General features: G+C 39.5%; 1 protein-coding gene across 1 annotated transcript in view; it reads left to right on the top strand.

Annotated features, from left to right (window-relative positions):
- Positions 1-12,601: 12,601 nt before the first annotated feature.
- Positions 12,602-24,262, top strand: part of LOC147270537 (uncharacterized) — a 137,252-nt gene continuing 125,591 nt past the window's right edge. The window contains exon 1 of the mRNA XM_086198406.1: positions 12,602-12,682. The gene's annotated coding sequence lies outside the window, so the exon portion shown is untranslated. The remainder of the gene's footprint in view (positions 12,683-24,262) is intronic.

Here is a 24,262-nt window from a genome sequence, read left to right as displayed (position 1 = left end):
TCAAAATGATGCGACAGTGATGTCAGAAGAATTGACAATGATCTCAAATGATGCTAACAGTAATGGAGTGAAACTTTCGAATAACCTCAAAGTGATGCTGACAGTCATGTAGTAAGTGTTGCTACAAACCTCAAAATAATGCGACAGTGATGTCGGAAGAATTGCTAATGATCTCAAAATGATGCGACAGTGATGTAGTTAGAATTGCTAATGAACTCAAAATGATGCTAACAGTAATGGAGTGAAACTTTCGAATTACCTCAAAGTGATGCTGACAGTCATGTAGTAAGTGTTGCTACAAACCTCAAAATAATACGAAAGTAATGTAGTAAGAGTTGCTAATGAACTCAATTCAATGCTACAGTGATGTCGTGAGAATTGTTCATAAACTCAAAATGATGCGAACAGTAATGTAGTGATAGTTGCTAAGAAACTCAGTGATGCTTACAGTAATGTAGTAAGAGTTTCGAACAACCTCAAAGTGATGCTGACAGTCATTTAGTAAGAGTTGCTAATGAACTCAATTCAATGCTACAGTGATGTCGTGAGAATTGCTCATGAACTCAAAATGATGCTAACAGTAATGTAGTGATAGTTGCTAATAAACTCAAAGTGATGCTGACAGTAATGTAGTAAGAGTTGCAAGGAACCTTAAAATAATGCAACAATAATGTAGTAAGAGTTGCTAATGAACTCAATTCAATGCTACAGTGATGTCGTGAGAATTGTTCATAAACTCAAAATGATGCGAAAAGTAATGTAGTGATAGTTGCTAATCAACTCAGTTATGCTTACAGTAATGTAGTAAGTGTTTCGAACAACCTCAAAGTGATGCTGACAGTCATGTACTAAGAGTTGCTACGAACCTCAAAATAATGCGACAGTAATGTAGTAAAAGTTGCTACGAACCTCAAAATATTGCGACAGTGATGTCGGAAGAATTGCTAATGAACTCAAAATGATGCTAAAAGTAATGTAGTGATAGTTGCTAATCAAGTCAGTAATGCTTTCAGTAATGTAGTAAGTGTTTCGAAGAACCTCAAAGTGATGCTGACAGTCATGTAGTAAGAGTTGCTACGAACCTCAAAATACTGCGACAGTGATGTCAGAAGAATTGCTAAAGATCTCAAAATGATAAGACAGTGATGTCAGAAGAATTGCTAATGAACTCAAAATGATGCTCACAGTAATGTAGTGATAGTTGCTAATCAAGTCAGTGATGCTTCCAGTAATGTCGTAAGTGTTTCAAAAAACCTCAAAGCGATGCTGACAGTCATGTAGAAAGAGTTGCTACGAACCTCAATATAATGTGACAGTGATGTCTGAAGAATTGCTAAAGATCTCAAAATGATGCAACAGTGATGTTAGAATAATTGCTAATGATCTCAAAATGATGCTAACAGTAATGTAGTGATAGTTGCTCATCAAGTCAGTGATGCTTACAGTAATGTAGTAAATGTTTCGAACAACCTCAAAGTGATGCTGTCAGTCATGTAGTAAGTGTTGCTACGAACCTCAAACTATTGCGACAGTGATGTCGGAAGAATTGCTAATGAACTCAAAATGATGCTAACAGTAATGTAGTGATAGTTGCTAATTAACTCAGTGATGCTTACAGTAATGTAGTAAGTGTTTCAAACAACCTCAAAGTGATGCTGACAGTCATGTAGTAAGAGTTGCTACTAACCTCAATTTAATGCTACAGTGATGTCTATGAATTGCTAATAAACTCAAAATGAAGCGAACAGTAATGGAGTGATAGTTGCAAATAAACTCAAAATGATGCTAAAAGTAATGTAGTGATAGTTGCTAATCAACTCAGTAATGCTTACAGTAATGTAGTAAGAGTTTCGAACAACCTCAAAGTGATGCTGACAGTCATTTAGTAAGAGTTGCTAATGAACTCAATTCAATGCTACAGTGATGTCGTGAGAATTGCTCATGAACTCAAAATGAAGCTAACAGTAATGGAGTGATAGTTGCAAATAAACTCAAAATGATGCTAAAAGTAATGTAGTGACAGTTGCTAATCAACTCAGTAATGCTTACAGTAATGTAGTAAGAGTTTCGAACAACCTCAAAGTGATGCTGACAGTCATTTAGTAAGAGTTGCTAATGAACTCAATTCAATGCTACAGTGATGTCGTGAGAATTGCTCATGAACTCAAAATGATGCGAACAGTAATGTAGTGATAGTTGCTCATAAACTCAAAGTGATGCTGACAGTAATGTAATAAGAGTTGCTACGAACCTTAAAATAATGCAGCAATAATGTAGTAAGAGTTGCTAATGAACTCAATTCAATGCTACAGTGATGTCGTGAGAATTGCTCATAAACTCAAAATGATGCCAACAGTAATGTAGTGATAGTTGCTAATAAACTCAAAGTGATGCTGACAGTCATGTAGTAAGAGTTGCTACGAACCTCAAAATAATGTGACGGTGATGTCAAAAGAATTGCTAATGATCTCAAAATGATGCGACAGTGATTTAGTAAGAATTGCTAATGAAATCAAAATGATGCTAACAGTAATGGAGTGAAACTTACGAATAACCTCAAAGTGATGCTTACAGTCATGTAGTAAGTGTTGCTACGAACCTCAAAATAATGCGACAGTAATGTAGTAAAAGTTGCTACGAACCTCAATATATTGCGACAGTGATGTCGGAAGAATTGCTAATGAACTCAAGATGATGCTAACAGTAATGTAGTGATAGTTGCTCATCAAGTCAGTGATGCTTACAGTAATGGAGTGAACGTTTCGAATAACCTCAAAGTGATGCTGACAGTCATGTAGTAAGTGTTGCTACGAACCTCAAAATAATGCGACAGTTATGTAGTAAAAGTTGCTACGAACCTCAAAATATTGCGACAGTGATGTCGGAAGAATCGCTAATGAACTTAAAATGATGCTAACAGTAATGTAGTGATAGTTGCGAATCAAGTCAGTGATGCTTACAGTAATGTAGTAAGAGTTGCTACGAACCTCAAAATAATGCTACAGTAATGTAGTAAAAGTTGCTACGAACCTCAAAATATTACGACAGTGATGTCGGAAGAATTGCTAATGAACTCAAAATCATGCTAACAGTAATGTAGTGATAGTTGCTCATCAAGTCAGTGATGCTTCCAGTAATGTAGTAAGTGTTTCGAAAAACCTCAAAGTGATGCTGACAGTCATGTAGTAAGAGTTGCTACGAACCTCAATATAATGCGACAGTGATGTCTGAAGAATTGCTAAAGATCTCAAAATGATGCAACAGTGATGTTAGAAGAATTGCTAATGATCTCAAAATGATGCTAACAGTAATGTAGTGATAGTTGCTAATCAGGTCAGTGATGCTTACAGTAATGTAGTAAATGTTTCGAACAACCTCAAAGTGATGCTGTCAGTCATGTAGTAAGTGTTGCTACGAACCTCAAAATATTGCGACAGTGATGTCAGAAGAATTGCTAATGAACTCAAAATGATGCGAACAGTAATGTAGTGATAGTTGCTAATTAACTCAGTGATGCTTACAGTAATGTAGTAAGTGTTTCGAACAACCTAAAAGTGATGCTGTCAGTCATGTAGTAACAGTTGCTTCTAACCTCAAAATGATGCTAACAGTAATGTAGTGATAGTTGCTAATAAACTCAGTGATGCTTACAGTAATGTAGTAAGTGTTTCAAACAACCTCAAAGTGATGCTGACAGTCATGTAGTAAGAGTTGCTACTAACCTCAATTTAATGCTACAGTGATGTCTCTGAATTGCTAATAAACTCAAAATGATGCTAAAAGTAATGTAGTGATAGTTGCAAATAAACTCAAAATGATGCTAAAAGTAATGTAGTGATAGTTGCTAATCAACTCAGTAATGCATACAGTAATGTAGTAAGAGTTTCGAACAACCTCAAAGTGACGCTGACAGTCATGTGGTAAGTTTTGCTACGAACCTCAAAATATTGCGACAGTGATGTCGGAAGAATTGCTAATGAACTCAAAATGATGCTAACAGTAATGTAGTGATAGTTGCTAATATACTCAGTGATGCTTACAGTAATGTAGTAAGTGTTTCAAAATACCTCAAAGTGATGCTGACAGTCATGTAGTAAGAGTTGCTACTAACCTCAATTTAATGCTACAGTGATGTCTATGAATTGCTAATAAACTCAAAATGACGCTAACAGTAATGTAGTGATAGTTGCTAATACACTAAAAATGATGCTAAAAGTAATGTAGTGATAGTTGCTAATAAACTCAAAGTAATGCTGACAGTAATGTAGAAAGAGTTGCTACGAACCTTAAAATAATGCAACAATAATGTAGTAAGAGTTGCTACGAACCTCAAAATAATGTGACGGTGATGTCAGAAGAATTGCTAATGATCTCAAAATGATGCGACAGTGATTTAGTAAGAATTGCTAATGAAATCGAAATTATGCTAACAGTAATGCAGTGAACGTTTCGAATAACCTCAAAGTGATGCTGACAGTCATGTACAAAGAGTTGCTACGAACCTCAAAATAATGCGACAGTACTGTAGTAAAAGTTGCTACGAACCTCAAAATATTGCGACAGTGATGTCGGAAGAATTGCGAATGAACTCAAAATGATGCTAACAGTAATGTAGTGATAGTTGCTAATCAACTCAGTGATGCTTACAGTGATGTAGTAAGTGTTTCAAACAACCTCAAAGTGATGCTGACACTCATGTAGTAAGAGTTGCTACTAACCTCAATTTAATGCTACAGTGATGTCTATGAATTGCTAATCAACTCAAAATGACGCTAACAGTAATGTAGTGATAGTTGCTAATGAACTCAAAATGATGCTAAAAGTAATGTAGTGATCGTTGCTAATCAACTCAGTGATGCTTACAGTAATGTAGTAAGTGTTTCGAACAACCTCAAAGTGACGCTGACAGTCATGTAGTAAGAGTTGCTACGAACCTCAAAATAATGTGAAAGTGATGTCAGAAGAATTGCAAAAGATCTCAAAATGATGCGACAGTGATGTAGTAAGAATTGCTAATGAACTCAAAATGATGCTCACAGTAATGGAGTAAAAGCATCGAATAACCTCAAAGTGATGCTGACAGTCATGTAGTAAGAGTTGCTACAAACCTCAAAATAATGCGACAGTAATGTAGTAAAAGTTGCTACGAACCTCAAAACATTGCGACAGTGATTTCAGAAGAATTGCTAATGAACTCAAAATGATGCTAACAGTAATGTCGTGATAGTTGCTAATCAACTCAGTGATGCTTACAGTAATGTAGTAAGTGTTTCGAACAACCTCAAAGTGATGCTGATAGTCATATAGTAAGAGTTGCTACGAACCTCAAAATAATGCGACAGTGATGTCAGTAGAATTGCTAAAGATCTCAAAAAGATGCGACAGTGATTTAGTAAGAATTGCTCAACAACTCAAAATGATGCTAACAGTAATGTAGTGATAGTTGCTAATAAACTCAAAGTGATGCGGACAGTAATGTAGTAAGAGTTGCTATGAACCTTAAAATAATGCAACAGTAATGCAGTAAGAGTTGCTACGAACCTCAAAATATTGCGACAGTGATGTCGGAAGAATTGCTCATGATCTCAAAATGATGCGACAGGGATGTAGTAAGAATTGCTAATGAACTCAAAATGATGCTAACAGTAATGGAGTGAAACTTTCGATTAACCTCAAAGTGATGCTTACAGTCATGTAGTAAGTGTTGCTACGAACCTCAAAATAATGCGACAGTTATGTAGTAAAAGTTGCTACGAACCTCAAAATATTGCGACAGTGATTTCAGAAGAATTGCTAATGATCTCAAAATGATGCGACAGTGATGTCGGAAGAATTGCTAATGAACTTAAAATGATGCTAACAGTAATGTAGTGATAGTTGCTAATCAACTCAGTGATGCTTACAGTAATGTAGTTAGAGTTTCGAACAACCTCAAAGTGATGGTGACAGTCATTTAGTAACAGTTGCTATGAACCTCAAACTGATGCGACAGTGATGTCGGAAGAATTGCTAATGAACTTAAAATGATGCTAACAGTAATGTAGTGATAGTTGCTAATAAACTCAGTGATGCTTACAGTAATGTAGTTAGAGTTTCGAACAACCTCAAAGTGATGGTGACAGTCATTTAATAACAGTTGCTACGAACCTCAAAATAATGCGACAGTAATGTAGTAAGAGTTGCTACGAACCTCAAAATAATGCGACAGTGATGTCGGAAGAATTGCTAATGATCTCAAAATGATGCGACAGTGATGTAGTAAGAATTGCTAATGAACTCAAAAGGATGCTAACAGTAATGGAGTGAAACTTTCGAATAACCTCAAAGTGATGCTGACAGTCTTGTACAAAGGGTTGCTACGAACCTCAAAATAATGTGACAGTGATGTCGGAAGAATTGCTAATGAACTCAAAATGATGCTAACAGTAATGTAGTGATAATTGCTAATCAACTCAGTGATGCTTACAGTAATGTAGTGAGTGTTTCGAATAACCTCAAAGTGATGCTGACAGTCATGTAGTAAGAGTTGCTACGAACCTCAAAATAATGCGACAGTGATGTCGGAAGAATTGCTAATGATCTCAAAATGATGCGACAGTGATGTAGTAAGAATTGCTCATGAACTCAAAATGATGCTAACAGTAATGGAGTGAATGATTCGAATAACCTCAAAGTGATGCTGACAGTCATGTACTAAGAGTTGCTACGAACCTCAAAATATTGCGACAGTGATGTCAGAAGAATTGCTAATGAACTCAAGATGATGCAAACAGTAATGTAGTGATAGTTGCTAAGAAACTCAGTGATGCTTACAGTAATGTAGTAAGAGTTTCGAACAACCTCAAAGTGACGCTGAAAGTCATTTAGTAAGAGTTGCTCATGAACTCAATTTAATGCTACAGTGATGTCGTGAGAATTGCTCATGAACTCAAAATGATGCTAATAGTAATGTAGTGATAGTTGCTAATAAACTTATATGATGCTGACAGTAATGTAGTAAGAGTTGCTACGAACCTTAAAATAATGCAACAATAATGTAGTAAGAGTTGCTACGAACCTCAAAATATTGCGACAGTGATGTCGGAAAAAATGCTAATGATCTCAAAAATGATGTGAAAGTGATGTAGTAAGAATTGCTAATGAACTCAAAATGATGCTAACAGTAATGGAGTGAAAGTTTCGAATAACCTCAAAGTGATGCTGACAGTCATGTAGTAAGTGTTGCTACGAACCTCAAAATAATGCGACAGTAATGTAGTAAAAGTTGCTACGAACCTCAAAATATTGCGACAGTGATGTAGTAAGAATTGCTAATGAACTCAAAATGATGCTAACAGTAATGGAGTGAAAGTTTCGAATAACCTCAAAGTGATTCTGACAGTCATGTAGTAAGAGTTGCTACTAACCTCAATTTAATGCTACAGTGATGTCGTAAGTCTTGCTAATAAACTCAAAATGATGCGAACAGTAATGTAGTGAAAGTTTCCAATAAACTCAAAGTGATGCTGACAGTCATGTAATAAGAGTTGCTACGAACCTCAGAATAATGCGACAGTGATCTCGGAAGAATTGCGAATGATCTCAAAATGATGTGACAGTGATGTAGTAAGAATTGCTAATGAACTCAAAATGATGCTAACAGTAATGGAGTGAAAGTTTCGAATAACCTCAGAGTGATGCTGACAGTCATGAAGGAAGAGTTGCTACGAACCTCAAAATAATGCGACAGTTATTTCGTAAGAATTGCTAGTAAACTCTAAATGATGCTGACGGTAATGGAGGAAGAGTTGAAACTAACCTCAGAATAATGCTACAGTGATGTCGTAAGAATTGCTAATCATCTAAAAATGATGCGACAGTGATGTCGTAAGAATTGCTAATGAACTCAAAATGATGGTAACTGTAATGTAGTGAAAGTTGCCAATGAACTCAAATTGATGCTGACAGTAATGCAGTAGGAGTTGCTATGAACCTAAAAATAATGCAACATTAATGTAGTAAGAGTTTCTATGAACCTCAAAATAGTGCAAGAGTGATGTCAGAAGACTCGGTAATGATGTCAACATGATGCGACAGTGATGTCGTAAGAATTGCTAATGAACTCAAAATGATGCGACAGTGACGTAGTAAGAATTGTAATGAACTCAAAATGATGCTAACTGTAATGTAGTGAAAGTTTCGAATAACCTCAAAGTGATGCTGACAGTCATGTAGGAAGAGTTGCTACGAACCTCAAAATAATGCAACAGTGATGTAGTAAGAGTTACTACGAACTTCAAAATGATGTGACAGTGATGTAGTAAGAATTGCTTATGATTTGAAATGATGGGACAGTGATGTAGTAACAATTGCAAATGAACTCAAAATGATGCTAACAGTAATGTAGTGAATGTTTCGAATAACCTCAAAGTGATGCTGACAGTCATGTAGTCAGAGTTGCTACGAACCTCAAAATGATGCGACAGTGATTGAGTAAGAATTGCTAATGAACTCAAAATGATGCTAACAGTAATGGAGTGAAAGTTTCGAACAACCTCAAAGTGATGCTGACAGTCATGTAGTAAGAGTTGCAACGAACCTCAAAATGATGCGACAGTGATGGAGTAAGAATTGCTAATGAACTCAAAATAATGCTAACAGTAATGTAGTGAAAGTTGCCAATAAACTCAAAATGTACTGACAGTCATGGAGGAAGAGTTGCTACAAACCTTAAAATAATGCAACAGTAATGTAGTAAGAGTTACTACGAACTTCAAAATGATGTGACAGTGATGTAGTAAGAATTGCTTATGATCTGAAATGATGGGACAGTGATGTCGGAAGAATTGCAAATAAACTCAAAATGATGCGAACAGTAATGTAGTGAAAGTTTTGAATAACCTCAAAGTGATGCTGACAGTCATGTAGTAAGAGTTGCTACGAACCTCAAAATAATGCAACAGTGATGTCGGAAGAATTGCTAATGATCCAAAAAATGTGACAGTGATGTCGTAACAATTGCTAATGATCTCAAAATGATGCGACAATGATGTCATCAGAATTGCTAATGAACTCGAAATGATGCTAACAATAATTGAGTGAAAGTTTCAAATGACCTCAAAGTGATGCTTACAGTCATGTAGTAAGAGTTGCTACGAACCTCAAAATGATGCTAAAAGTAATGTAGTGAAAGTTGCGAGTTACCTAAAAATGATGCTGAGAATCATGTAGTAAGAGTTGAAACTCGAACAACAAACTGTCCTCTGATGGTTGGACAGGTTGGTTTGGTCCGTCCTCTCACTCATCATTAAAAGCCCTTAAAACTCATCATTCATCCATTCTGACACTCACGTCTGCAATGGGGAATCCCCAGCAGCCCGCGGCCCACATGTAGCAGTCTCGGCCAATCACGTGGGGCCTGCAGCGACACCGACCACCAAATGACTCGCAGGTTTCACTCTCAGCTCCAACCTCATGGCAGGCACAAGGCAGGGCGCCGTTGTTGAGTTTGGAGTTTGGAAACCTGAGGGGACACAGGAGGAGCTTCAGGGGGAGGGAAGGTGGATCAGAACCCTTCTAACAAGAGCGCTGAGGGGACACAGGAGGAGCTACAGGGGGAGGAAAGGTGGATCAGAACCCTTCGAACAAGAGCGCTGAGGGGACACAGGAGGAGCTACAGGGGAGGGAAGGTGGATCAGAACCGTTCGAACAAGAGCGCTGAGGGGACACAGGAGGAGCTACAGGGGGAGGGAAGGTGGATCAGAACCGTTCTAACAAGAGCGCTGAGGGGACACAGGAGGAGCTACAGGGGGAGGGAAGGTGGATCAGAACCCTTCTAACAAGAGCGCTGAGGGGACACAGGTGGAGCTACAGGGGGAGGGAAGGTGGATCAGAACCCTTCGAACAAGAGCGCTGAGGGGACACAGGAGGAGCTACAGGGGAGGGAAGGTGGATCAGAACCGTTCGAACAAGAGCGCTGAGGGGACACAGGAGGAGCTACAGGGGGAGGGAAGGTGGATCAGAACCCTTCTAACAAGAGCGCTGAGGGGACACAGGAGGAGCTACAGGGGGAGGGAAGGTGGATCAGAACCCTTCTAACAAGAGCGCTGAGGGGACACAGGTGGAGCTACAGGGGGAGGGAAGGTGGATCAGAACCGTTCTAACAAGAGCGCTGAGGGGACACAGGAGGAGCTACAGGGGGAGGGAAGGTGGATCAGAACCCTTCTAACAAGAGCGCTGAGGGGACACAGGAGGAGCTACAGGGGGAGGGAAGGTGGATCAGAACCCTTCTAACAAGAGCGCTGTCCCACTAATGTTCCTCACCAGAATCCATCTGTCAGGGGGGAACCGTCCATGGGTGCTGATGCAGCGGACTGAAGGTTCAACGTAGTCCATGCTGAACTGGTCTTTAGGCACCAGGTGGACTTTGTGCTAAAAACAGCAGAAAAAAAAGACAAAAAGGGGAGAATTTCAACAAAAGTATGCACATGAGCTGAAGATCAAAATACAAAAAGTAAATCAAGGGTTTTTTTTTCAAATAATTGCCAGCTATTTAGCTAAGAGAAGGACAAATGTCAATCAAGATGTCAGAATGGAACGATCCCACTGGCTTCTGGTCAAGGGAACCATGGAGATGCTAACTTCCTGTTGGACTATCAGGGTGTCTCATCCCTGACATGCTAACTTCCTGTTGGACGATCAGGGTGTCTCATCCCTGACATGCTAACTTCCTGTTGGACGATAAGCGCGTCTCATCCCTGACATGCTAACTTCCTGTTGGACGATAAGCGTGTCTCATCCCTTACATGCTGACCTCCTGTTGGACGATAAGCGTGTCTCATCCCTGACATGCTAACTTCCTGTTGGACGATAAGCGTGTCTCATCCCTGACATGCTAACTTCCTGTTGGACGATGAGGGTGTCTCATCCCTGACATGCTAACTTCCTGTTGGACGATAAGCGTGTCTCATCCCTGACATGCTAACTTCCTGTTGGACGATAAGCATGTCTCATCCCTGACATGCTAACTTCCTGTTGGACGATGAGGGTGTCTCATCCCTGACATGCTAACTTCCTGTTGGACGATGAGCGTGTCTCATCCCTGACATGCTAACTTCCTGTTGGACGATGAGGGTGTCTCATCCCTGACATGCTAACTTCCTTTTGGACTATCAGGGTGTCTCATCCCTGACATGCTAACTTCCTGTTGGACTATAAAGCCTGATTAAAGCCTGATTTATGCTTCTGTGTCGAGTAGTATTCGTACCTACGCCGTCGACGCAGACCGTAAGCCGTAGCCTGAGACGCGCCTCCAAAAAATCCTGTTTACGCGTCGCGTCGACGCGTGGTGACGTCAACGTCGAGGACTGCGATTGGTCCGCTCAGAACGTTATTTCCGGTTCAGTCGCAGCACAACCCCGCCATTTTCAAAGTTTCTGTGGTGAAGGCTCCAAGAAAAAATGGACCAAGCTGAAGAAAGGATTATCGAGGAGGTGCTCAAGTACGACCACCTCTACAACGCCTCTTCGCGGCACTACAGAGACTGACAAATGGCCAACAATTGTTGTCTGTGACCGGAAGAAAACCAAGGAATCCGACAAGAGCCCGTCAACAATACAAAGACAAAGCCACACCCCCTAGTGGCTTGGCGGTGAATTGCAGAGCAACGCGTTCCCTCGACGCAGAATAAACCAGGCTTTCCAGTCTCACCTGTTTTACGCCCCCGTGCCAGATAAGGACCCCCATCGGGCTGTGCCACTCTGGAGGGAGCGCGTCTCACAGTCAGTCAGCGGAACCATGCGGATCCGGGCCGGAGCTGTGGGAAGGAGCGCCAATTGTATCGGGTTGTTGTTTTCTGGACTGCAGCAGAACAGGAGCAGCCGGGACTGGAATGTAGAAGTAGGTAATCTTGAAGTTGACTAAGTTATGGTGAACGATATTGTGGTTCAACACTTTAATGAGCTTTAAGGCAAACATATTTCATGAGGAAACAACGCCGGAATTGGACGGATTTCAGCGGCACACAACAACGTATCCGATACACCTCATTGGAAACCTGGTGGTCTAAGACTAAGAAACACCAGTCACCATGAAGAAAGGAACTTTTAGCTGAGTACTCATGTTCTTTTCTGCAGGTTGAATGTGGCATTTGTTGGACAGAAGCGTCTCATCTCAACAAAAGCACCTCTTCAGTGCTGAGGCATGATGGGGCCAGGCATGAGAATGAAGTCCCAGATCCACCAGGATGAACTCAGGTATACAGCCACTCTCCAACTGACTCACAGTTGCTTCATTGATCATTAATTCCTATTCATTTCTTCTCTCCTTCATCTTTAACCATCCAGCTTCCAGGAAGCAGATGCTGGATGAGGCTCTGCTGAATTTGATCCTGAAGGACTGCCAGCCCCTCAGCACTGTTGAGAGGGAAGGGTTCAGGGAACTGGTTCAGGTCCTTGAGCCTCATATGTTTGCCAACCAGAAAGGTTTGTGTGGAAATGATCTAAAGCAGTCGTTGATATCTCCAGTTTATTTCATCTTGAATTTCAATGTATTGATTTACTCTGGGTGTCATTTTCAGACCATCAAACAAACGGTGGCTAAAAAGTACCAGGAGGAACGGGAAGGAGTGAAAAAGGAAGTCCAGCTGCCATGTGGACATCTGTGGACATGGAGGCTCCCTTTGCTCTGACCTGTCACTGCATTAGTGAGAATGATTGTGTTGGGAGTGCAAGACTTTCCACAAAGTCACCCTGCATCATTTTGAGGTTCGTAGCAACTCTCACTACATCACTTTAGCATCATTTCTTTGGTTAGTAGCAATTCTTATGACATCACTGTAGCATCGTTTTGAGGTTTTTAGCAACTCTCACTACATCACTTTCAACATCATTTTGAGGTTTTAAGCAACTCTCAATACATCACTGTAGTTTCATTATGAGCTTCATCGCAATTATCGCATCACTGTCGCATCATTTTTAGGATAGTAGCAACTCTCACAACATTGCTGTAGCATCATTTTGAGATTCGTAGCAAGTCTCACTACATCACTGTAGCATCATTTCTTCGGTTAATAGAAACTCTCATTACATCACTGTTGCAACATTTTGAGGTTCGTCGCAACTCTCACTATATCACTGTAGCATAATTTCTTAGGTTTGTAGCAACTCTCATTACATCACTTTAGCATCATTTTGAGGATCGTAGCAACTCTCACTACATCACTGTAGCATCATTTTGAGATTCGTAGCAACTCCCATGACATCACTGTAGCATCATTTTGAGGTTTGTAGCAACTCTCATTACATCACTTTAGCATCATTTTGAGGATCGTAGCAACTCTCACTACATCACTGTAGCATCATTTTGAGGTTTGTAGCAACTCTCACTACATTACTGGAAGCATCAGTTTGAGCATCGTAGCAACTCTGCCTACATCACTGTAGCATCATTTCTTCGGTTAGAAGCAACTCTCATGACATCACTTTAGCATGATTTTGAAATTACTATCAACTCTCACCACATCACTGTCAGTATAATTTCTTAGGTTAGTATCAACTCTCATGACATCACTGTAGCATCATTTTGAGGATTGTAGCAACTCTCACCACATCACTGTAGCATCATTTTGAGGATCGTAGCAACTCTCAATACATCATTGTCGCATCATTTTGAGGATAGTCGCAACTCTCACGACATTACTGTAGCATCATTTTGAGATTCGTAGCAACTCTCATTACATCACTGTAGCATAATTTTGAGGATAGTCGCAACTCTCACCACATCACTGTAGCATCATTTCTTAGGTAAGTAGCAACTCTCATTACATCACTTTAGCGTGATTTTGAGATTAGTATCAACTCTCACTACATCACTGCCACCTCATTTTGAGGATCGGAGCAGCTCTCATTACATCACTGTCGCATCATTTTGAGATTAGTAGCAACTCTCAATACATCACTGTCGCATCATTTTTAGGATTGTAGCAATTCTCACGTCATTACTGTAGCATCATTTTGAGATTCGTAGCAACTCTCACTACATCACTGTAGCATCATTTCTTCGGTTAGGAGCAACTCTCATTACATCACTGTCGCATCATTTTGAGATTCGTAGCAACTCTCATTACATCACTGTAGCATCATTTTGAGGTTCGTAGCAACTCTCACCACATCACTGTAGCATCATTTCTTAGGTATGTAGCAACTTTCATTACATCACTTTAGCATGATTTTGAAATTACTATCAACTCTCACCACATCAGTCGCACCATTTTGGCATTCGTAGCAACTCTCATTTCATCACTGTAGCATCATTTCTTAGGTCAGTAGCAACTCCCATGACATCACTGTAGCATCATTTTGAGGTTTGTAGCAACTCTTACAGCATTACTGGAAGCATCAGTTTGAGCATCGTAGCAACTCTGCCTACATCACTGTAGCATCATTTCTTAGGTAAATAGCAACTCTCATTACATCACTTTCGCATGATTTTGAAATTACTATCAACTCTCACCACATCACGGTAGCATCATTTCTTAGGTAAATAGCAACCCTCATTACATAATTGTAGCATCATTTTGCGGTTCGTAGCAAACGTCACTACATCACTGTAGCATCATTTCTTAGGGAAGTAGCAACTCTCATTACACCGCTTTAGCATTATTTTGAAATTACTATCAACTCTCACTGCATCACTGTAGCATCACTTCTTAGATTTGTAGCAACTCTCATTACATCACTTTAGCATCATTTTGAGATTAGTATCAACTCTCACTACATCACTGTCAGCATCATTTTGAGATTAGTTTCAGCTCTCACTACATCATTGCCAACTCATTTTGAGGATCGTAGCAACTCTCACCACATCACTTTCGCATCATTTTGAGGATCGTAGCAACTCTCACTACTTCACTGTCGCATCATTTTGAGGATAGTCGCAACTCTCGCGACATTACTGCAGCATCATTTTGAGATTCGTAGGAACTCTCATTACATCACTGTAGCATCATTTTGAGGTTCGTAGCAACTCTCACCACATCACTGTAACATCATTTCTTAGGTAAGTAGCAACTCTCATTACATCACTGTAGCATCATTTTGAAGTTCGTAGCAACTCTCACCACATCACTGTCGCATCATTTCTCAGGTAAGTAGCAACTCTCATTACATCAATTTAGCATGATTTTGAAATTACTATCAACTCTCAGCACATGTCTGTAGCATAATTTCATAGGTTTGTAGCAACTCTCATTACATCACTCTAGCATCATTTGGTCATTTGTAGCAACTCTCATTACATCACTGTAGCATCATTTCTTCGGTTTGTAGCCACTCTCATTACATCACTTAAGCATCATTTGGACATTTGTAGCAACTCTCACTACATCACTGTCGCATCATTTCTTAGGTTAGTAGCAACTCTCACTACATCACTGTCGCATCATTTCTTAGGTTCGTAGCAACTCTCACCACATCACTGTAGCATCATTTTGAGGATCGTAGCAACTCTCACCACATCACTGGAGCATCATTTTGAGGATCGTAGCAACTCTCAATACATCATTGTCGCATCATTTTGAGGATAGTCGCAACTCTCACGACATTACTGTAGCATCATTTCTTAGGTTTGTAGCAAATCTCGTTACATCACTCTAGCATCATTTCTGAGGTTAGTAGCAACTCCCATGACATCACTGTAGCATCATTTTGAGGTTTGTAGCAACTCTCACTACATTACTGGAAGCATCAGTTTGAGCATCGTACCAACTCTGCCTACATCACTGCAGCATCATTTCTTCGGTTAGAAGCAACTCTCATGACATCACTTTAGCATGATTTTGAAATTACTATATACTCTCACCACAACACTGTCAGTATAATTTCTTAGGTTAGTAGCAACTTTCATAACATCACTGTAGCATCATTTTGAGGATCGTAGCAACTCTCACCACATCACTGTAGCATCATTTTGAGGATAGTCGCAACTCTCACGACATTACTGTAGCATCATTTCTTAGGTTTGTAGCAAATCTCGTTACATCACTCTAGCATCATTTTGAGATTCGTAGCAACTCTCATTATATCACTGTAGCATCATTTTGCGGTTTGTAGCAAATCTCACTACATTACTGGAAGCATCAGTTTGAGCATCGTAGCAACTCTGCCTACATCACTGTAGCATCATTTCTTCGGTTAGAAGCAACTCTCATGACATCACTTTAGCATGATTTTGAAATTACTATCAACTCTCACCACATCACTGTCAGTATAATTTCTTAGGTTAGTATCAACTCTCATGACATCACTGTAGCATCATTTTGAGGATTGTAGCAACTCTCACCACATCACTGTAGCATCATTTTGAGGATCGTAGCAACTCTCAATACATCATTGTCGCATCATTTTGAGGATAGTCGCAACTCTCACGACATTACTGTAGCATCATTTTGAGATTCGTAGCAACTCTCATTACATCACTGTAGCATAATTTTGAGGATAGTCGCAACTCTCACCACATCACTGTAGCATCATTTCTTAGGTAAGTAGCAACTCTCATTACATCACTTTAGCGTGATTTTGAGATTAGTATCAACTCTCACTACATCACTGCCACCTCATTTTGAGGATCGGAGCAGCTCTCATTACATCACTGTCGCATCATTTTGAGATTAGTAGCAACTCTCAATACATCACTGTCGCATCATTTTTAGGATTGTAGCAATTCTCACGTCATTACTGTAGCATCATTTTGAGATTCGTAGCAACTCTCACTACATCACTGTAGCATCATTTCTTCGGTTAGGAGCAACTCTCATTACATCACTGTCGCATCATTTTGAGATTCGTAGCAACTCTCATTACATCACTGTAGCATCATTTTGAGGTTCGTAGCAACTCTCACCACATCACTGTAGCATCATTTCTTAGGTATGTAGCAACTTTCATTACATCACTTTAGCATGATTTTGAAATTACTATCAACTCTCACCACATCAGTCGCACCATTTTGGCATTCGTAGCAACTCTCATTTCATCACTGTAGCATCATTTCTTAGGTCAGTAGCAACTCCCATGACATCACTGTAGCATCATTTTGAGGTTTGTAGCAACTCTTACAGCATTACTGGAAGCATCAGTTTGAGCATCGTAGCAACTCTGCCTACATCACTGTAGCATCATTTCTTAGGTAAATAGCAACTCTCATTACATCACTTTCGCATGATTTTGAAATTACTATCAACTCTCACCACATCACGGTAGCATCATTTCTTAGGTAAATAGCAACCCTCATTACATAATTGTAGCATCATTTTGCGGTTCGTAGCAAACGTCACTACATCACTGTAGCATCATTTCTTAGGGAAGTAGCAACTCTCATTACACCGCTTTAGCATTATTTTGAAATTACTATCAACTCTCACTGCATCACTGTAGCATCACTTCTTAGATTTGTAGCAACTCTCATTACATCACTTTAGCATCATTTTGAGATTAGTATCAACTCTCACTACATCACTGTCAGCATCATTTTGAGATTAGTTTCAGCTCTCACTACATCATTGCCAACTCATTTTGAGGATCGTAGCAACTCTCACCACATCACTTTCGCATCATTTTGAGGATCGTAGCAACTCTCACTACTTCACTGTCGCATCATTTTGAGGATAGTCGCAACTCTCGCGACATTACTGCAGCATCATTTTGAGATTCGTAGGAACTCTCATTACATCACTGTAGCATCATTTTGAGGTTCGTAGCAACTCTCACCACATCACTGTAACATCATTTCTTAGGTAAGTAGCAACTCTCATTACATCACTGTAGCATCATTTTGAAGTTCGTAGCAACTCTCACCACATCACTGTCGCATCATTTCTCAGGTAAGTAGCAACTCTCATTACATCAATTTAGCATGATTTTGAAATTACTATCAACTCTCAGCACATGTCTGTAGCATAATTTCATAGGTTTGTAGCAACTCTCATTACATCACTCTAGCATCATTTGGTCATTTGTAGCAACTCTCATTACATCACTGTAGCATCATTTCTTCGGTTTGTAGCCACTCTCATTACATCACTTAAGCATCATTTGGACATTTGTAGCAACTCTCACTACATCACTGTCGCATCATTTCTTAGGTTAGTAGCAACTCTCACTACATCACTGTCGCATCATTTCTTAGGTTCGTAGCAACTCTCACCACATCACTGTAGCATCATTTTGAGGATCGTAGCAACTCTCACCACATCACTGGAGCATCATTTTGAGGATCGTAGCAACTCTCAATACATCATTGTCGCATCATTTTGAGGATAGTCGCAACTCTCACGACATTACTGTAGCATCATTTCTTAGGTTTGTAGCAAATCTCGTTACATCACTCTAGCATCATTTCTGAGGTTAGTAGCAACTCCCATGACATCACTGTAGCATCATTTTGAGGTTTGTAGCAACTCTCACTACATTACTGGAAGCATCAGTTTGAGCATCGTACCAACTCTGCCTACATCACTGCAGCATCATTTCTTCGGTTAGAAGCAACTCTCATGACATCACTTTAGCATGATTTTGAAATTACTATATACTCTCACCACAACACTGTCAGTATAATTTCTTAGGTTAGTAGCAACTTTCATAACATCACTGTAGCATCATTTTGAGGATCGTAGCAACTCTCACCACATCACTGTAGCATCATTTTGAGGATAGTCGCAACTCTCACGACATTACTGTAGCATCATTTCTTAGGTTTGTAGCAAATCTCGTTACATCACTCTAGCATCATTTTGAGATTCGTAGCAACTCTCATTATATCACTGTAGCATCATTTTGCGGTTTGTAGCAAATCTCACTACATCACTGTAGCATCATTTTGAGGATCGTAGCAACTCTCAATACATCATTGTCGCATCATTTTGAGGATAGTCGTAACTCTCACGACATTACTGTAGCATCATTTCTTAGGTTTGTAGCAAATCTCGTTACATCACTGTAGCATCATTTTACGGTTCGTGGCAAACCTCACTACATTATTGTAGCATCATTTCTTAGGGAAGTATCAACTGTCATTACACCGCTTTAGCTTTATTTTGAAATTACTATCAACTCTCACCACAACACTGTCAGTATAATTTCTTAGGTTAGTAGCAGCTGTCATAACATCACTGTAGCATCATTTTGAGGATCGTAGCAACTCTCACCACATCACTGTCGCATCATTTTGAAGATCGTAGCAACTCTCACTATATCACTGTTGCATCATTTTGAGGATAGTCGCAACTCTCGCGAAATTACTGTAGCATCATTTCTCAGGTAAGTAGCAACTCTCATTTCATCACTGTAGCATCATTTTGAGGTTCGTAGCAACTCTCACCACATCACTGTCGCATCATTTCTTAGGGAAGTAGCAACTCTCATTACATCACTTTAGCATGATTTTGAAAGTACTATCAACTCTCACCACATCACTGTAGCATCACTTCTTAGGTTTGTAGCAACTCTCATTACATCACTTAAGCATCATTTTGAGGATCGGAGCAACTCTCACGACATCACTGTCGCATCATTTTGAGGATAGTCGCAACTCTCACGACATTACTGTTGCATCATTTTGAGATTCGTAACAACTCTCATTACTCATTGTAGCATCATTTTGAGGATCGTAGCAACTCTCACTACATCACTGTCGCATCTTTTTGAGGGAAGTAGCAACTCTCATTTCATCACTGTAGCATCATTTTGAGGATAGTCGCAACTCTCGCGAAATTACTGAAGCATCATTTTGAGGTTCGTAGCAACTCTCACCACATCACTGTAGCATCATTTCTTAGGTAAGTAGCAACTCTCATTACATCACTGTAGCATCATTTTGAGGTTCGTAGCAACTCTCATCACATCACTGTAGTATCATTTTGAGGTTCGTAGCAACTCTCACCACATCACTGTCGCATCATTTCTGAGGTAAGTAGCAACTCTCATTACATCACTTTAGCATGATTTTGAAATTACTATCAACTCTCAGCACATGACTGTCGCATCATTTCTTAGGTTTTTAGCAACTCTCATTACATCACTCTAGCATCATTTGGACATTTGTAGCAACTCTCATTACATCACTGTAGCATCATTTTGCGGTTCGTAGCAACTCTCACTACACCACTTTAGCATTATTTTAAATTAGTATCAACTCTCACCACATCACTGTAGCATCACTTCTTAGGTTTGTCGCAACTCTCATTACATCACTTAACATCATTTAGAGGATCGTAGCAACTCTCACTACACCACTTTAGCATTATTTTGAAATTAGTATCAACTCTCACCACATCACTGTAGCATCACTTCTTAGGTTTGTCGCAACTCTCATTACATCACTTTAACATCATTTTGAGGATCGTAGCAACTCTCACTACATCACTGTCGCATCATTTTGAGGATAGTCGAAACTCTCACGACATTACTGTAGCATCATTTTGAGATTCGTAGCAACTCTCATTCCATCACTGTAGCATCATTTTGAGGATCGTAGCAACTCTCACTACATCACTTTAGTATCATTTTGAGGACAGTCGCAATTCTCACGACATAACTGTAGCATCATTTTGAGATTTGTAGCAACTCTCATTACATCACTGTAGCATCATTTTGAGGATCGTAGCAACTCTCACTACATCACTTTAGCATGATTTTGAAATTACTATCAACACTCACCACATCACTGTGGCATAACTTCTTAGGTTAGTAGCAACTCTCATTACATCACTGTAGCATCATTTTGAGATTCGTAACAACTCTCACCACATCACTGTAGCATCATTTCTTTGGTTAGTAGATATTCTTATGACATCACTTTCAGCATCATTTTGAGGTTCGTAGCAACTCTCACGACGTTACTGTAAGCATCGTTTTGAGCATCGTCGCAACTCTCACTACATCACTGTAACCATCATTTTGAGATTAGTCGCAACTCTCACTACATCACGGTCGCATCATTTCTTAGGTTAGTAGCAACTCTCACCACATCACTGTAGCATCATTTCTTAGGTAAATAGCAACCCTCATTACATCACTGTAGCATAATTTTGCGGTTCGTAGCAACTCTCACTACATCACTGTAGCATCATTTCTTAGGAAAGTATCAACTCTCATTACACCGCTTTAGCTTTATTTTGAAATTACTATCAACTCTCACTGCATCACTGTAGCATCATTTCTTAGGTTAGTAGCAACTCCCATGACATCACTGTAGCATTATTTTGAGGTTTGTAGCAACTCTCACTACAATACTGGAAGCATCATTTTGACATTTTTAGCAACTCTCACCACAACACTGTCAGTATAATTTCTTAGGTTAGTAGCAACTGTCATAACATCACTGTAGCATCATTTTGAGGATTGTAGCAACTCTCACCACATCACTGTATTATCATTTTGAGGATCGTAGCAACTCTCAATACATCATTGTCGCATCATTTTGAGGATAGTCGCAACTCTCACGACATTACTGTAGCATCATTTCTTAGGTTTGTAGCATATCTCATTACATCACTCTAGCATCATTTTGAGATTCGTAGCAACTCTCATTACATCACTGTTTCATCATTTTGAGGTTCGTAGCAACTCTCACCACATCACTGTAGCATCATTTCTTCGGTTAGTAGCAACTCTCGTTACACCGCTTTAGCATTATTTTGAAATTACTATCAACTCTCACCACATCACTGTAGCATCACTTCTTAGGTTTGTAGCTACTCTCATTACATCACTTTAGCATCATTTTGAGATTAGTATCAATTGTCACTACATCACTGCCACCTCATTTTGAGGATCGTAGCAGCTCTCACCACATCACTGTAGCATCATTTTGAGAATTGTAGCAACTCTCACTACATCACTGTCGTATCATTTTGAGGATAGTCGCAACTCTCGCGACATTACTGTAGCATCATTTTGAGATTCGTGGCAACTCTCATTACATCACTGGAGCATAATTTTGAGGTTCGTAGCAACTATCACCACATCACTGTAGCATCATTTCTTAGGTAAGAGGCAACTCTCATTACATAACTGTTGCATCATTTTGAGGTTCGTAGAAACTCTCACCACATCACTGTACCATCATTTCTAAGGTAAGTAGCAACTCTCATTACATCACTTTAGCATGATTTTGAAATGACTATCAACTCTCACCACATTACTGTAGCATCATTTTGAGGTTCGTAGCAACTCTCACCACATCACTGTACCATCATTTCTAAGGTAAGCAGTAACTCTCATTACATCACTTTAGCATGATTTTTAAATTACTATCAACTCTCACCACATCACTGTAGCATCATTTCTTAGGTTTTTAGCAACTCTCATTACATCACTCTAGCATCATTTGGACATTTTTAGCAACTCTCATTACATCACTGTAGCATCATTTCTTAGGTTTGTAGCAACTCTCATTACATCACTCTAGCATCATTTGGACATTTGTAGCAACTCTCATTACATCTCTGTAGCATCATTTTGAGGTTCGTAGCAACTCTCACCACATCACTGTAACATCATTTCTTAGGTAAGTAGCAACTCTCATTACATCACTGTAGCATCATTTTGAGGATCGTAGCAACTCTCACTTCATCACTTTAGCATGATTTTGAAATTACTATCAACACTCACCACATCACTGTGGCATAACTTCTTAGGTTAGTAGCAACTCTCATTACATCACTGTAGCATCATTTTGAGATTCGTAACAACTCTCACCACATCACTGTAGCATCATTTTGAAGTTCGTAGCAACTCTCACCACATCACTGTAGCATCATTTCTTTGGTTAGTAGATATTCTTATGACATCACTTTCAGCATCATTTTGAGGTTCGTAGCAACTCTCACGACGTTACTGTAAGCATCGTTTTGAGCATCGTCGCAACTCTCACTACATCACTGTAACCATCATTTTGAGATTAGTCGCAACTCTCACTACATCACGGTCGCATCATTTCTTAGGTTAGTAGCAACTCTCACCACATCACTGTAGCATCATTTCTTAGGTAAATAGCAACCCTCATTACATCACTGTAGCATAATTTTGCGGTTCGTAGCAACTCTCACTACATCACTGTAGCATCATTTCTTAGGAAAGTATCAACTCTCATTACATCACTTTAGCTTTATTTTGAAATTACTATCAACTCTCACTGCATCACTGTAGCATCATTTCTTAGGTTAGTAGCAACTCCCATGACATCACTGTAGCATTATTTTGAGGTTTGTAGCAACTCTCACTACAATACTGGAAGCATCATTTTGACATTTTTAGCAACTCTCATTTCATCACTGTAGCATCATTTCTTAGGTTAGTAGCAACTCCCATGACATCACTGAAGCATCATTTTGAGGTTTGTAGCAACTCTCACTACATTACTGGAAGCATCATTTTGATATTCGTAGCAACTCTCATTACATCACTGTTGCATCATTTTGAGGATCGTAGCAACTCTCATGACATCACTTTAGCATGATTTTGAAATTACTATCAACTCTCACCACAACACTGTCAGTATAATTTCTTAGGTTAGTAGCAACTGTCATAACATCACTGTAGCATCATTTTGAGGATTGTAGCAACTCTCACCACATCACTGTATTATCATTTTGAGGATCGTAGCAACTCTCAATACATCATTGTCGCATCATTTTGAGGATAGTCGCAACTCTCACGACATTACTGTAGCATCATTTCTTAGGTTTGTAGCATATCTCATTACATCACTCTAGCATCATTTTGAGATTCGTAGCAACTCTCATTACATCACTGTTGCATCATTTTGAGGTTCGTAGCAACTCTCACCACATCACTGTAGCATCATTTCTTCGGTTAGTAGCAACTCTCGTTACACCGCTTTAGCATTATTTTGAAATTACTATCAACTCTCACCACATCACTGTAGCATCACTTCTTAGGTTTGTAGCTACTCTCATTACATCACTTTAGCATCATTTTGAGATTAGTATCAATTGTCACTACATCACTGCCACCTCATTTTGAGGATCGTAGCAGCTCTCACCACATCACTGTAGCATCATTTTGAGAATCGTAGCAACTCTCACTACATCACTGTCGTATCATTTTGAGGATAGTCGCAACTCTCGCGACATTACTGTAGCATCATTTTGAGATTCGTGGCAACTCTCATTACATCACTGGAGCATAATTTTGAGGTTCGTAGCAACTATCACCACATCACTGTAGCATCATTTCTTAGGTAAGAGGCAACTCTCATTACATAA

Source organism: Aulostomus chinensis, chromosome 1 (assembly GCF_037954235.1).
Source record: "Aulostomus chinensis isolate RoL2024-O1b breed Wild chromosome 1, RoL_Achi_v1.0, whole genome shotgun sequence".
In the NCBI taxonomy this organism is placed as follows: Eukaryota; Metazoa; Chordata; class Actinopteri; order Syngnathiformes; family Aulostomidae; genus Aulostomus; species Aulostomus chinensis.
Note: the sequence above shows the minus strand (reverse complement) of the source record. Positions and strands in the feature narration are given on the sequence as shown.